Below are 12,544 nucleotides of genomic sequence, written 5' to 3' on the forward strand. Positions count from 1 at the left end.
ATGAACATAATTGAAGACATTTTCCTGTCGTTTGTGTTCCAGCCCCGTTGTTTTGGAATTAGAAGAGAATAATGAAGACTTGCTTTACATGTCTTATTTCTTTTTAAGACATGATTACTCCCTGCTGTGTGTGGCCCTTTATGCACAGCTTGTTAATGGTGCAAATTGTGCTCTTCCATGGGAACTTTCAGGTCAATTGGTAGCTGCAAGTATGTTACGAACTCTGTAATTCTCTAGCGTAAGAAGAAAAAAATGCTTGGCTAATAGACAATAGTGGATTATACAGTGTTTGGCCTCGCTTATAGTGCCCGTGACGGCGACGCGATGGATGACGTCACCCTTCGCCAGCAGCGAAAGTTATACTTTAACTTTTAGCGATGTTGCTGGCGACAGGGTGATTGATTGGTTCAGAGGTTGTCACATGTGGCAAAAGCCTCTGAAAAATCAAATTTAACCCGCTACCAATTTTCCAGACGCTTCGACGCTCCGTCGCTCCGTTGCGCTGTAAGCGCTGGCGACGGAGTCAATTGTTTTGTTTTCGGGCGACGTCGCATCGCCGGCACTATAAGCGCAGCCTTACTCTGAATAATTATACATACTCAGATCAGATATGTTTTCCATTGCACACAACTTTGCTTACTTTACACAGCTCTTCTATCTCCCGTTACCGATGTTTGATGCCAATGGAATTGCTGGTATTATACATTGTGATACATTGTAAAATTACTTTACCACCATCCTAGCAAAAAAGGAATATATTTTAATATGCTGCAAAAGTATTTCCATTACATTTATCTGAAAAATATGCCATACAGAGTGTTGTGATGACCTAATGGGAAAAGGTTTTAGTGAAATCTACAAACATGAATTCGGGGGGGGGGGGGTTGTTGACAACCCCCTTTCGTCAGGTAAAAAAGATACACAACCACTATATATATATATATTTATATTTATATATGCAGAAAACAAGAAGAAAAAACAGGCGCACTCCTAGTGTGATAAAGTATAAAACAGTATTTATGGGATTGTAAAATATAAAAAGCGCACTCACAAACAGAGTAAAAATAATAGCATTTATGAGATATACTCAATCGCCTTGAAGCTGTGAAGGGAATGTATCAGCCTGTTCAGTTGGTGCCACCTCTGGTGTAGCCATTGGTTCAGCAAGGTGCACTGGAGCCACCGCAGCCAGATGATGTAATAATCAGCAACACGGTCAGAGACTCCCTCCAGATACACCTCCCACAGCTCTCACTGCTCACCAGCAGGCAACTGCAAAACCGGAAGCGACAGCTGTCCCAAGCAAAATAGCAACAGCTCCAAGGTACTCTCTCCGTTCGTGCAGTAATGTCAGCCACAAACTCGCCTCTTTGGGAAACGCCCTATGCGTTTCAGTACTAAGGACTTCGTCAGGGGGTGAATTCAATGGTCAAAAGGGGTGTCCTTTATATCACCTTTACTGTTGTGATTGGCCAGTACGGAGGGTGGGCGGGTACTTTCAATTTCACAAATTTAACCCTGTTTCATTGCTGGACAACATTATACATGAATTTCATAAAGCACTAGAGCCTATTTATAAGCAGTTTAAACATATATCCTACTAACAAATGAAAACGAATAGCTAGATGAATGAACAACATACAAATAATAAATCTTAAAAGGATGAAATATTGGATACATCCAAAAATAAACTATATATAGAAGTAAAAGAATAACACATTAAATAAGCACAGAAAAATCTCATTGGAGCAACACACAAGCATAATAAAAATCATAAGAGAAATGCATGACCTGTGAATAAAAAATAAAAAAAAAGGGGGGGGGGGGGTGGAGGGGAAAGTAAAATGAAAAAATGGGGGGAAAAGAGGGGGGAAGGGAGGTGGAAAATGGAACAGGGAATGGAAAAAGGGGAAGGATGTGAAGGAAAAAGGGAAGGGGAAAGAGAAATATGGAGAGGAAGGAATAACAATAAAATACATAATATAGGGGATAAAATAACATATTTAGCCTACAGCACCTGGTACTCCCAGGTGGTCTCCCATGCAAGTACTAACCAGGCCCAACCCTACTTAGCTTCTGAGATCAGACAAGATCGGGCACATTCAGGGTGGTGTGGCTGCAGGCAAATTATATACCAAATAATATATCAAATAATATATCATTAATAACCTTTAGAAATGGAACAGGGAATGGAAAAAGGGGAAGGGGGTGAAGGAAAAAGGGGAGGGGGAAGAGAAATATGGAAAGGAAGGAATAACAATAAAATACATAATATAGGGGATAAAATAAAATTTTTAGCCTACAGCACCTGGTATTTCCAGGCGGTCTCCCATCCAAGTACTAACCAGGCCCAACCCTCAACAATTTGTTTTTCAGCGCAATTCAGCTCTAAGGAAATTACCTTCCTGGATACTACTGTATATAAGACAACCAATGGCCTGGCAACTCGGCTCTTTCAAAAGGATACGGATAGGAACACATTACTATACGCAACCATCATCATCCTATGCCGCTTATTTAATGTGTTATTCTTTTACTTCTATATATAGTTTATTTTTGGATGTATCCAATATTTCATCTCTGTCCTTTTAAGATATATTATTTGTATGTTGTTCATTCATCAGGCTATTCGTTTTCATTTGTTAGTAGGAATATGTTTAAACTGCTTACAAATAGGCTCTAGTGCTTTATGATTGTCATGTATAATGTTGTCCAGCAATGAAACAGGGTTAAATTTGTGAAATTGAAAGTACCCGCCCACCATCCATACTGGCCAATCACAACAGTAAAGGTGATATAAAGGACACCCCTTTTGACCATTGAATTCACCCCCTGACAAAGTCCTTAGTGACGAAATGCGTAGGGCGTTTCCCAAAGAGGCGAGTTTGTGGCTGACATTACTGCATGAACAGAGACAGAGCCTTGGAGCTGTTGCTATTTTGCTTGGGACTGCTGTCGCTTCCGGTTTTGCAGTTGCCTGCTGGTGAGCAGTGAGAGCTGTGGGAGGTGTATCTGGAGGGAGTCTCTGACCGTGTTGCTGATTATTACATCATCTGGCTGCGGTGGCTCCAGTGCACCTTGCTGAACCAACGGATACACCAGAGGTGGCACCAACGGGACAGGCTGATACATTCCCTTCACAGCTTCAAGGCGATTGAGTATATCTCATAAATGCTATTATTTTTACTCTGTTTGTGAGTGCGCTTTTTATATTTTACAATACCATAAATACTGTTTTATACTTTATCACACTAGGAGTGCGCCTGTTTTTTCTTCTTGTTTTCTGCAGATATCCTTGGGATTTGGTGATCCTTATATACGGGCAGCAAAACTCCAGTGGACTAAGTACATTTTTTGGAATTTCAACTGACATCTGGTTTTTATTTTATTTTTTATATTTCATATTTTTTATTTTTGCTATAGATTTCAGTTGTTTTTATCACAAATTCGCCCTTTTGGGGATTCTTTGATCAATAGCCTTGTTAACTCTATCTGATTTACACAGCTGATTTATCCTTATCAAGCTTCCTAAGGCGCTACTCCAATTTTTTTTATTTTTTTTATATATTTATATATATATATATATATATATATATATATATATATATATATATATATATATATATATATATATATATATATATATATATATATATATATATTTATATATATATATATTTATATATGAAAAAGAAAAGGGAGTGAAGTAGCGCAAAATAAGAAGTGTTGAAATAGTGTAAAAATATTATTAATGAATATTTCTAAATAGGCAAAATCACTAAAAATTATAGATGTGTATACTACAATTTAAAATAAATATATATAACATATATTATGTGCTCCTATTTCGTGAAAAACAATTTAAGACAACACTCCAAAAACATGTGATAACATAAAATACAAGGAAAAAGAAAAATTGATATAAAAACCAGTCCTTGAGTGAAAATCCTTAAATAGGAAAAAATTGTCCTGGTATGAGGGGATCTCTGGCAGCTCTCAAATAGGATGAACCACATCCAGGTGATACCTATTAGAAAAGATTAAAGAGAGAGCGCACGCCCCATAGCATAATACAGTACATTTATTGGGAAAGGGGAGGGGGGGGGGGGTAGAAAATCCACTCACAAGGGTAGGTTAAAATCAAGCAGTGTGTGAAATATATCACGTGCTGTGACGAAACGCGTTAGGGAATGGAACTGCGTCATCACGCAAGCGCATGACAGGCCGTATCGAGCGCTGATATACATTGCGGCCAGCAGAGATTGGAGATTTTCCTAAAACTCAAAGACTGCATCATTGATTTTAAGGAGCCTTTCTACTCATGCACAAGAGAACATTTACCAGCAGCTTCAAGTGAGATTTGGACTGCAGGGTCTGGAGGCTGAGTGACCAGAGTTGGCGGTGATATATTTCACACACTGCTTGATTTAAACCTACCCTTGTGAGTGGATTTTCTACCCTCCCCCCCCTCCCCTTTCCCAATAAATGTACTGTATTATGCTATGGGGTGTGCGCTCTCTCTCTTTTTTCTTTTCTAATATATATATATATATATATATATATATATATATTTCTATCTTCAGATAGAAATGTTGGCTATTTTTAATGATCTCTTCTTATTTCAACGTGCTGCAACACTTTCATTTCAAACTAAGATGAGCCCTCATAGCCCAGCTCCGTCTGTCCACTTAAAGTAGCAGTGCCATATAGAGGAGCAATCCAAACAATATCCTTCATGTGTGTTTTCTTAAAGAAATCCGTTCAGTAGGATTAGATCATACTCACTACATTTAAAAAGAAAATTCAACTCTTAATGCCATTTTTAATTAGTTTTAAAGCATCCCTTGATTTTTATAGCAGATTTAGCCATCTCCCCAACAGTGCAAGATTTTTGTATGATTTTCCTATTTGTGATAATTTGTTGCCATTATTCCCAGCAGTTTGAGCTGCAAACTGTAACAATAGATAATGTCACCTTAGTAATATAAGAATACATTGTAGCTGCTGAGTTACACTGACTGAAGGGTAGATTTAAACTGAAAGGCAGCCATTTAGTGAACACTGGGAAGCAGGATCTTTGCTGATAGATCACGGGAGAATGAATCATCTGGCTGCATGTGTAATTAGTTTTCAATAAAGGCATATATATATATATATAGCAAATGGAAATATTACTGTATGCTCATTTGCATGTCTTAGACAGGTCTGCAACCCCACCTTTCACCATTATCACCCAGCACACAGCACTTACACTGCAGCAAGGGATTCTGGGAAATTACATGCAACATTTCTATACAAAGTCTCAAGAGAATAATTTCTCTCTTTTAAGTATGAACACAACACAAAAATACCTTTTAAGAGGTAATCGAAGCAGGACTTTTAAAAAATAAAAAAAAATTGTTTTAATATATGTAGCCTTTGATTGCCTTTATTGAAAACTAATTACACATGCAGCCAGATGATTCATTCTCCCGTGATCTATCAGCAAAGATCCTGCTTCCCAGTGTTCACTAAATGTCTGCCTTTCAGTTTAAATCTACCCTTCAGTCAGTGTAACTCAGCAGCTACAATGTATTCTTATATTACTAAGGTGACATTATCTATTGTTACAGTTTGCAGCTCAAACTGCTGGGAATAATGGCAACAAATTATCACAAATAGGAAAATCATACAAAAATCTTGCACTGTTCGGGAGATGGCTAAATTTGCTATAAAAATCAAGGGATGCTTTAAAACTAATTAAAAATGGCATTAAGAGTTGAATTTTCTTTTTAAATGTAGTGAGTATGATCTAATCCTACTGAACGGATTTCTTTAAGAAAACACACATGAAGGATATTGTTTGGATTGCTCCTCTATACTGTATGGCACTGCTACTTTAAGTGGACAGACGGAGCTGGGCTATGAGGGCTCATCTTAGTTTGAAATGAAAGTGTTGCAGCAGGTTGAAATAAGAAGAGATCATTAAAAATAGCCAACATTTCTATCTGAAGATAAAACACTTTCAACTCAGGAGGAAAACATCAAAACATGCAATATAATATTTGCGGCAACATATAATAACAGAATGCTTTATATAATTGACTAATGCTAGGTCTAGGATTTTAAGTCAATAACACGTCATGGATCAGCATATGTCTGCTGAAGAAATAGACAGGTATGCAAGGCAAGAGTCAGGACAAATGTGATGTACCATTTCCTATAAAACAGGAATATGTCCATTAGTGCCTTTTGGTGCTACAGCAAATCAAGAATGCTTAAGATTCAGTCATCACCATGAACACACATCTTACAAGCATCCCTAGTTGATTATCCCCTGGCATTGCTGTGCAGCCAATCCTGCACACAGAGCATGTTGGAGTCACGGTTTTATGCCTTCAGAGATTGATGCCAAAGGCTGATTAACACGGCCTGAGGGAGCAGAAGGGGAAAGAAGCTGTCCTTTCTGTCTTATTGCTCACTGCCAGTGAGAGAGATGGCTTCAAGAAATATATGTGGATTTCTGGCAATGAGAAGAAATGGGAGCAGGGAGATTAATTGCTATGGTATCTAATCAAACCCCTATCAAAATAAAATATTTGTGGGAGCGGGAGTTCAGTGTTTAGATGGGAAATGTCTTGTTTCGCTGGTGTTTAACCGTACGATAAAAGTGAAACTAGATTTTGTGTGTGCTTTCAGCCGGATGCCGCGGTTTAAATGTTCTGTTTATGGAATAACAGGTGAAAACTGCTTCTTCTGGGGAACGTAGTGCATTACATGGGCAATCTTTCATAGGACCAACGTGTATTAATAGCAGTGACATGTTTAAGGGGCTACATCTGGGTGACTGATGCCTGTTTACCAACACCTGTATTTTAATATTATTTTTTAAAGTCAGTTTGTAAGCATGGTGAGCTGAGACTTGGGGGGGGGGGGGATTGATTACCTCTGGCTTTTCCCTCAGGGCCATATTCACTACAGGGTGCTAAGCGGGAGCACGTCAACCCCCATTCACTTAAATGTGAGTTACGTTGTGATAAAGCATAGTACGGTTTAGTGAATATGGACCTTTGTCTGATGTTATGGTGTTTAACAAGAGGTTGCACAGGTATAACCATACTCCCACCGTAAGGCCTGGGACATAGTGCCCAAAACAGTGCGGAGGCGCGCTGAGGCTCAGGGAAGTCACGGAGACACACGCTTTCGCAAGCGTGCGGAAGCGTGTGCGAGCCCCTGCTAAAGCCGCACTCATTGCGGCTGCAGGGGCTCAGTGCCGAGCAGCAGCACGCCTCAGCACGGGTCAGCGCATAAGCGCTGACCATGCCCGAGGCCTAAGGGTAAAGAAAACACTTAATTAACATACACTCCCCCCTTCTGAGGCCGTTAAGGCTAAGGCCCCCCTCCCTCAGTCAGCGCGCCCGCACTGCAGACAGGCGGCGCGCTGACAGGCACAGACCGCGATATGCGGTCTGTAGGGAGCCGGAGCGGATGGGGACGGGATTGGGAGGGGGGGTGTGGTTTGAGCAGAGGGACCCGCTACTCCCCCCCTCCCTCCACGGGCTCGGTCTCCCGGGCTGCAGGAGGGAGCTGCTGCGGGCTGCTGGAAGGTAAGCAGCTCCCGCTCCCTCCCTCTTCCCCCACAAATGCCCTCCTCACACACGCTGATACACACACACCACCCCCTACCTTGTGTAGGAAGCTGTCTGACAGCTCCCGCTCCCGCCGCTGATAGGCTCATCAGCGCACCACGTGACGCGTCACCGCTCGGGATCAAAATTTTCTTGCATCCCCTGGCGGCTGACGCGTCACAGCGCGTAGTGAGCCGTGCAGCGAGGGGGGACTGGGACCTGCTCAGAAGGATTCCCCTGCTGGTGGTGAACGCTCATGCGGCTATCCGCGCTGCCGGGCGCAGCGGGTCCCAGCCCTAAGAAATGCAATTTGTAATTAATTTCTAGAGGAAAAAAAAAGGCGGCAAATCCTTGCTTTTAGCACAGTTAATTTAGTTTAAGGAAACCACTTAGATTGTTACATTGCTTTAAAAAGGTTGTTTTTTGGTTGACTACATGGGATTGCTCCTTTAAGGCATTTCGAGCATATTAAATGTGTATCCCGCAAAGGACTATTTATGAAGTAGGTAAAAAAAATGTGTAAAGCTGGGAACTTTTATATAGAGCGGACTTGTGCTCATACACATTGATTTGTTGTAATAAGTAATAAGGTCAACTCTGCGAAACATACATGAATTGAAAGTTAGCTTAGGTCAGGTATTTTATTTACCTTGGGATGAGTCCATCCCAGTGAGTGAGCTGCAAGAGGTCATCCAGCACCTTATTGCAGAGGGTTGATTAGTAATTGTAGGCCTATGTCATCCCCAATTTTCTTTTCTGTTCATGTTGTTTATCTATTGGATATATTTTGCACTTTGTTTGACCCTAAATGCTTGTGGATCAGCTTGATAATTATTCAAACATACACCCTTTGTTTTCGCAGGAATGCTTTTAAAGAACTTCTAAAGGACAGCATTGTTTAATAAAACATCATGGTTAATTTAATATTTTGAAAAAAAGTTATCAATTTAAATATATCCAAGAAATTTACATTTTCCATCTCTGAAATAAAAAAAAACCTGCATGGGGTTTTTGTTTACGAACGACTCAATCTTTTCTGCTCACGGGCCTTGGCCCATACTAGAAGATGTGGAGTGGCAATTTTGTTTAGCTGTAAATGGAGCTTTAAACTTGATTCTTGCCAGCTACATAAAGAAGGGAGGTATATTTTCACCAAGGGATGCTCCTGCGTGACAATGGTTAACTCCTTGAAAGCTGGAAGGTAAGCGGTATCACACGGCTACACCGCGAGTCGCTATCATAGAATCACGCCTGAGGTGAGGTGAACAGAGTAGGAGGGTCCGGCTCATGTGTTCCGGTCATGGACTCCACTAGAAAACACATATGTACTAACGCATGATGTGTAGCTTTTGTCATGAGGACCATCAGGGTGCCTGTCCTCATGATGTACGTTATAAGTCAATAGGGCACCCAAATGGCTAATATCTACACTTTTGTTTTCTCATCTAAACTCTTTCCGTAGATTGGGAGTTTTAAGAGAGGGACTTTATATCACCTCCCAAGATTAAACACAATCCTCCAAACCCAAAATTGCATCAATCCTTATCTATGTATTGATCCTGATCCCAAATGCAATCTAATAATCATACTGTATAAACAACTTGGTGAAATTGTTGTTAAGATAGTTTGCCCTGGTGAATGCTTGGGAAAAATCTCGATTCTTCCACTGGGAACTGTACATTTACCTGAACTGAGCTGATCTGTGGTCCCTGATCTCTAGGGATCTACTATTCCTGAAATATTCGTAATGTGTTCGCGCCATTTGTCACACAGCCTACAAATATGGCCATGGGGTCACAAATAGAAAATTGCAACGTTGTGTCTGATGTTGCAACTTTCTATTGACCGCAGGAGCGAGCCCTGAAACTGTGGCCCTTGTGTGTCCATCAGGCAAGTATTCTTGTGTCCTCTGTCTAAAAATAATAAAAGGCTGTGATTGGAGGTTAACTTCTCTCTATAGCATCATATAAGAAAGGGGATTAGAGACAATGCAGCTTAATCAATAAAGTGAAACAGTGCTGATTCAGCACTACTGTAAAGAAACTCCCATTCAAGTACCATCGTACTCTATTGAATAAGCACCAATTAATTTAATTCTTACCTGACTTTGAAAACCACTCAAGAACAAATAGATCGTAAGAGGCAAAATGAAGTCACTTGTGTTAGATAATATTGAAAAAGCTATGTAATGGACCATGCAACATTTTTATGAATAGGGCAACATGTTAGAAAATGTAGAGGTGTCTAAAATGGTTTCAAAGTCAGATCCTATGTAATATGACCTTAAAATTATTCCTGGTGAACTTTTACTCTTCTCTTTACAACATTCATAGAAATAGTGACATTTCAGGCAGACGGCCCCATATCATTACAGATTATTTTAGGCAATGTCATCTCCTCAAACTCCCAGAAGATGTTAATGCCTTACAAAATGTGGGAAGAAAGCACCAAGCCCTATGTGAGGTGCGGCAATACTGCTGAAGATCCTCGTGGTGAAGCTGTGTGAGTACCTACTGCTTTATTATTGCTTCTATGGAGGGGCTATCCCAATGAGGAGAGGAGGAGGAACCCTTTGCCTTCAGGGTTTTTGTGCCCCCAGCAACAATATTGTTTTCTCTAGACAACAGGATGATTATTTATGTACACCACTAATTATTTCCCGTTTATATTTCATACATAGACCTAGCACTTGAGCACCATCCACCTTATTCACGTATTACATACTTGTTAATCTGGACAAGGTGGGATTTGTGCATGGCAGGCAGTATTCTGATAATAACAGAAAAGTCAATAATTTGATCCATAATGTGAACAAGATGTTATATTTTTATAACTATAAATCTAGAAGCAATCCGATTTTGTGTTTGTTTCTTACAGTCTTTAGATCTCTTTCTACAACCATCCTTCTACAATTGGACTACCTGTTGCAGATCCTAGGGTAATAATGGTGAACAATTAAACTTGATAGATGAAATTTATGACCTGATTCTCATTCTCTCTAAGCTTGTTGGCCAAGATTGTCACGGGAGACCAGGCAGTTTACACCTTTTTACCAGGATCATTCACTGAGCAAAACAAGATAATAAAATAAATTGTGGTTGATTCACTTAAAATAGGTAACACACAAAGGAACACAAAATACATAAGAAAGACACATTTACTGGTGGTCTGGGCTACAAAACTAGACTTTCCTAGGTGAATTGAATAAAAAACAAAGTATTTATTTGACCAGGACTTAGCCCAAAATGTCCTGGAACTAAAATTGCCATGAAGTTCTTGACGCCACCGATCTCTTTCCTCTGGAGGACTTACAATCACTTCGCCGGGAGTTAGCTCCAAACGTCCTGGAACTAAATTCGGCTTGCAATTCCAGCCGCGACCGCTACGTTCCTTTTTGAGAACTTGGTCCCAAAAAGCTGGACTTTAGAAAATATTTCGACATGAAATTTCTGAATCCAGCTCGCTGCTATTTCTCCAAGTGTATTGTTTGGTCGTTTCAAATTTGCCGCTGATGTTCTGGCGCTTAGAATCTGATGACCGGATTGGCTGGGAGATTCTTATAGTATTTCTGAGTTAATTCATGAAATACTACAGCCAATCCCAGCGTGGGAACTTTCTCCCCAACCAATCAGAGCGATGTCAGTCTTCTGAAGTCGGGCAAGCAGATGTTCTGAATTGACCAAGGGCATGCGGAAGCTTGCCACCTTAGCCACTTGGTATGCAGAAGACACCTGCAGGTTTAGGCTCCTCCACACAGTCTGGTGGGGCAAATGGTTTTCCCGAGGACTTTCATTCATCACAGGACATGGGGACTCAAGCCTAAGCCTTCTGCCCAAATGTTCTTCATACCTCTGGCATCCTCTGTGGCTTTCATGTCTGATGTTGTGTCTAATCCCATTACATTTAAAAAAACGTTGACTCTTTGAAGTTATATTTCCATTTTGATCTATCATTATACATTGATATACATTTTTAGACATCTTTTGTATTTTTGTTTCCAGTAGTAGCTAAACCAACCCATACATACACAGTTTCCAGTATCCCAGTCTATATGGTTCTGTGTTTTGTATCTAGATACTTAATCATTAGCATTTAAGAAATAAATTCTCCAACATGTATTCATCATCATCCGATTTCGGATTACTTTTCAATTGTATTTTTTTTTAAAATTCATTCTATTGCCTTCTCTAATAAAAATCCCCTACCATTTAATAGTACTGTATACCTAAAATTGTAGGTTTTAATGATATATCAAATGGATAATATAATTTTATACTTTATTTTGTTTATATTGGCAAATGATTCTTGTTACCAATTGAAAGACAGAAGGGGCTATTTAAGAAGGGCCATTAGATGCAGTAACTATGGCACCTGACGAAGCCAAACACGTGCGAAATGCGTAGAGCCAGCATCTCATTTTCCTGCTCTGTTGTCCAGTGTGTACTATTGCCGAAATCCTTTGCACTCCAATTGCTGGATGTGACGTGACCGGAAGCAACACTGACCGAAGAGACTCCAGAATACGGAAGCAAGCACTCTGAGAGACAGCACCAAACATCGAGCAGCAGTAATCAGAGAAACTGATTACATCTTTAGTTCTACACGCCGTTGTTGTAAGTGTACACGCGCTTGTATGTAAGTGTGATATCTTTATATATCTATATCTTTATATCTATTTTTATACTATACATTTGTTATATATGGATTGTGCTATGGTCCTTTTCATCTTTCTCTGAGAACGGGCGAACAGCTGACCAGATCCCCACCATAGAAGTTGACACTATTGACACTTTCAACACATAAGCACCACACACAGTTTTTGGAAATGCTTGATTTCTTATTGCAGAATGTGATTTACCATCTATAGGGCCATCTCTCGTTAATATACCCCCTTACATATATCATCTGCACTATTTGTGTTTTTTATGTTTTTTACA

The 12,544-nt window shown here is 39.9% G+C and overlaps 1 pseudogene; it reads right to left on the reverse strand.

Moving 5' to 3' along the window:
• Window positions 1-2,005: 2,005 nt before the first annotated feature.
• Window positions 2,006-2,124, reverse strand: LOC142473541 (5S ribosomal RNA; annotated as a pseudogene).
• Between the last annotated feature and the right edge of the window lie 10,420 nt (window positions 2,125-12,544).

This window comes from Ascaphus truei, chromosome 1 (assembly GCF_040206685.1).
Source record: "Ascaphus truei isolate aAscTru1 chromosome 1, aAscTru1.hap1, whole genome shotgun sequence".
Classification (NCBI taxonomy): Eukaryota; Metazoa; Chordata; class Amphibia; order Anura; family Ascaphidae; genus Ascaphus; species Ascaphus truei.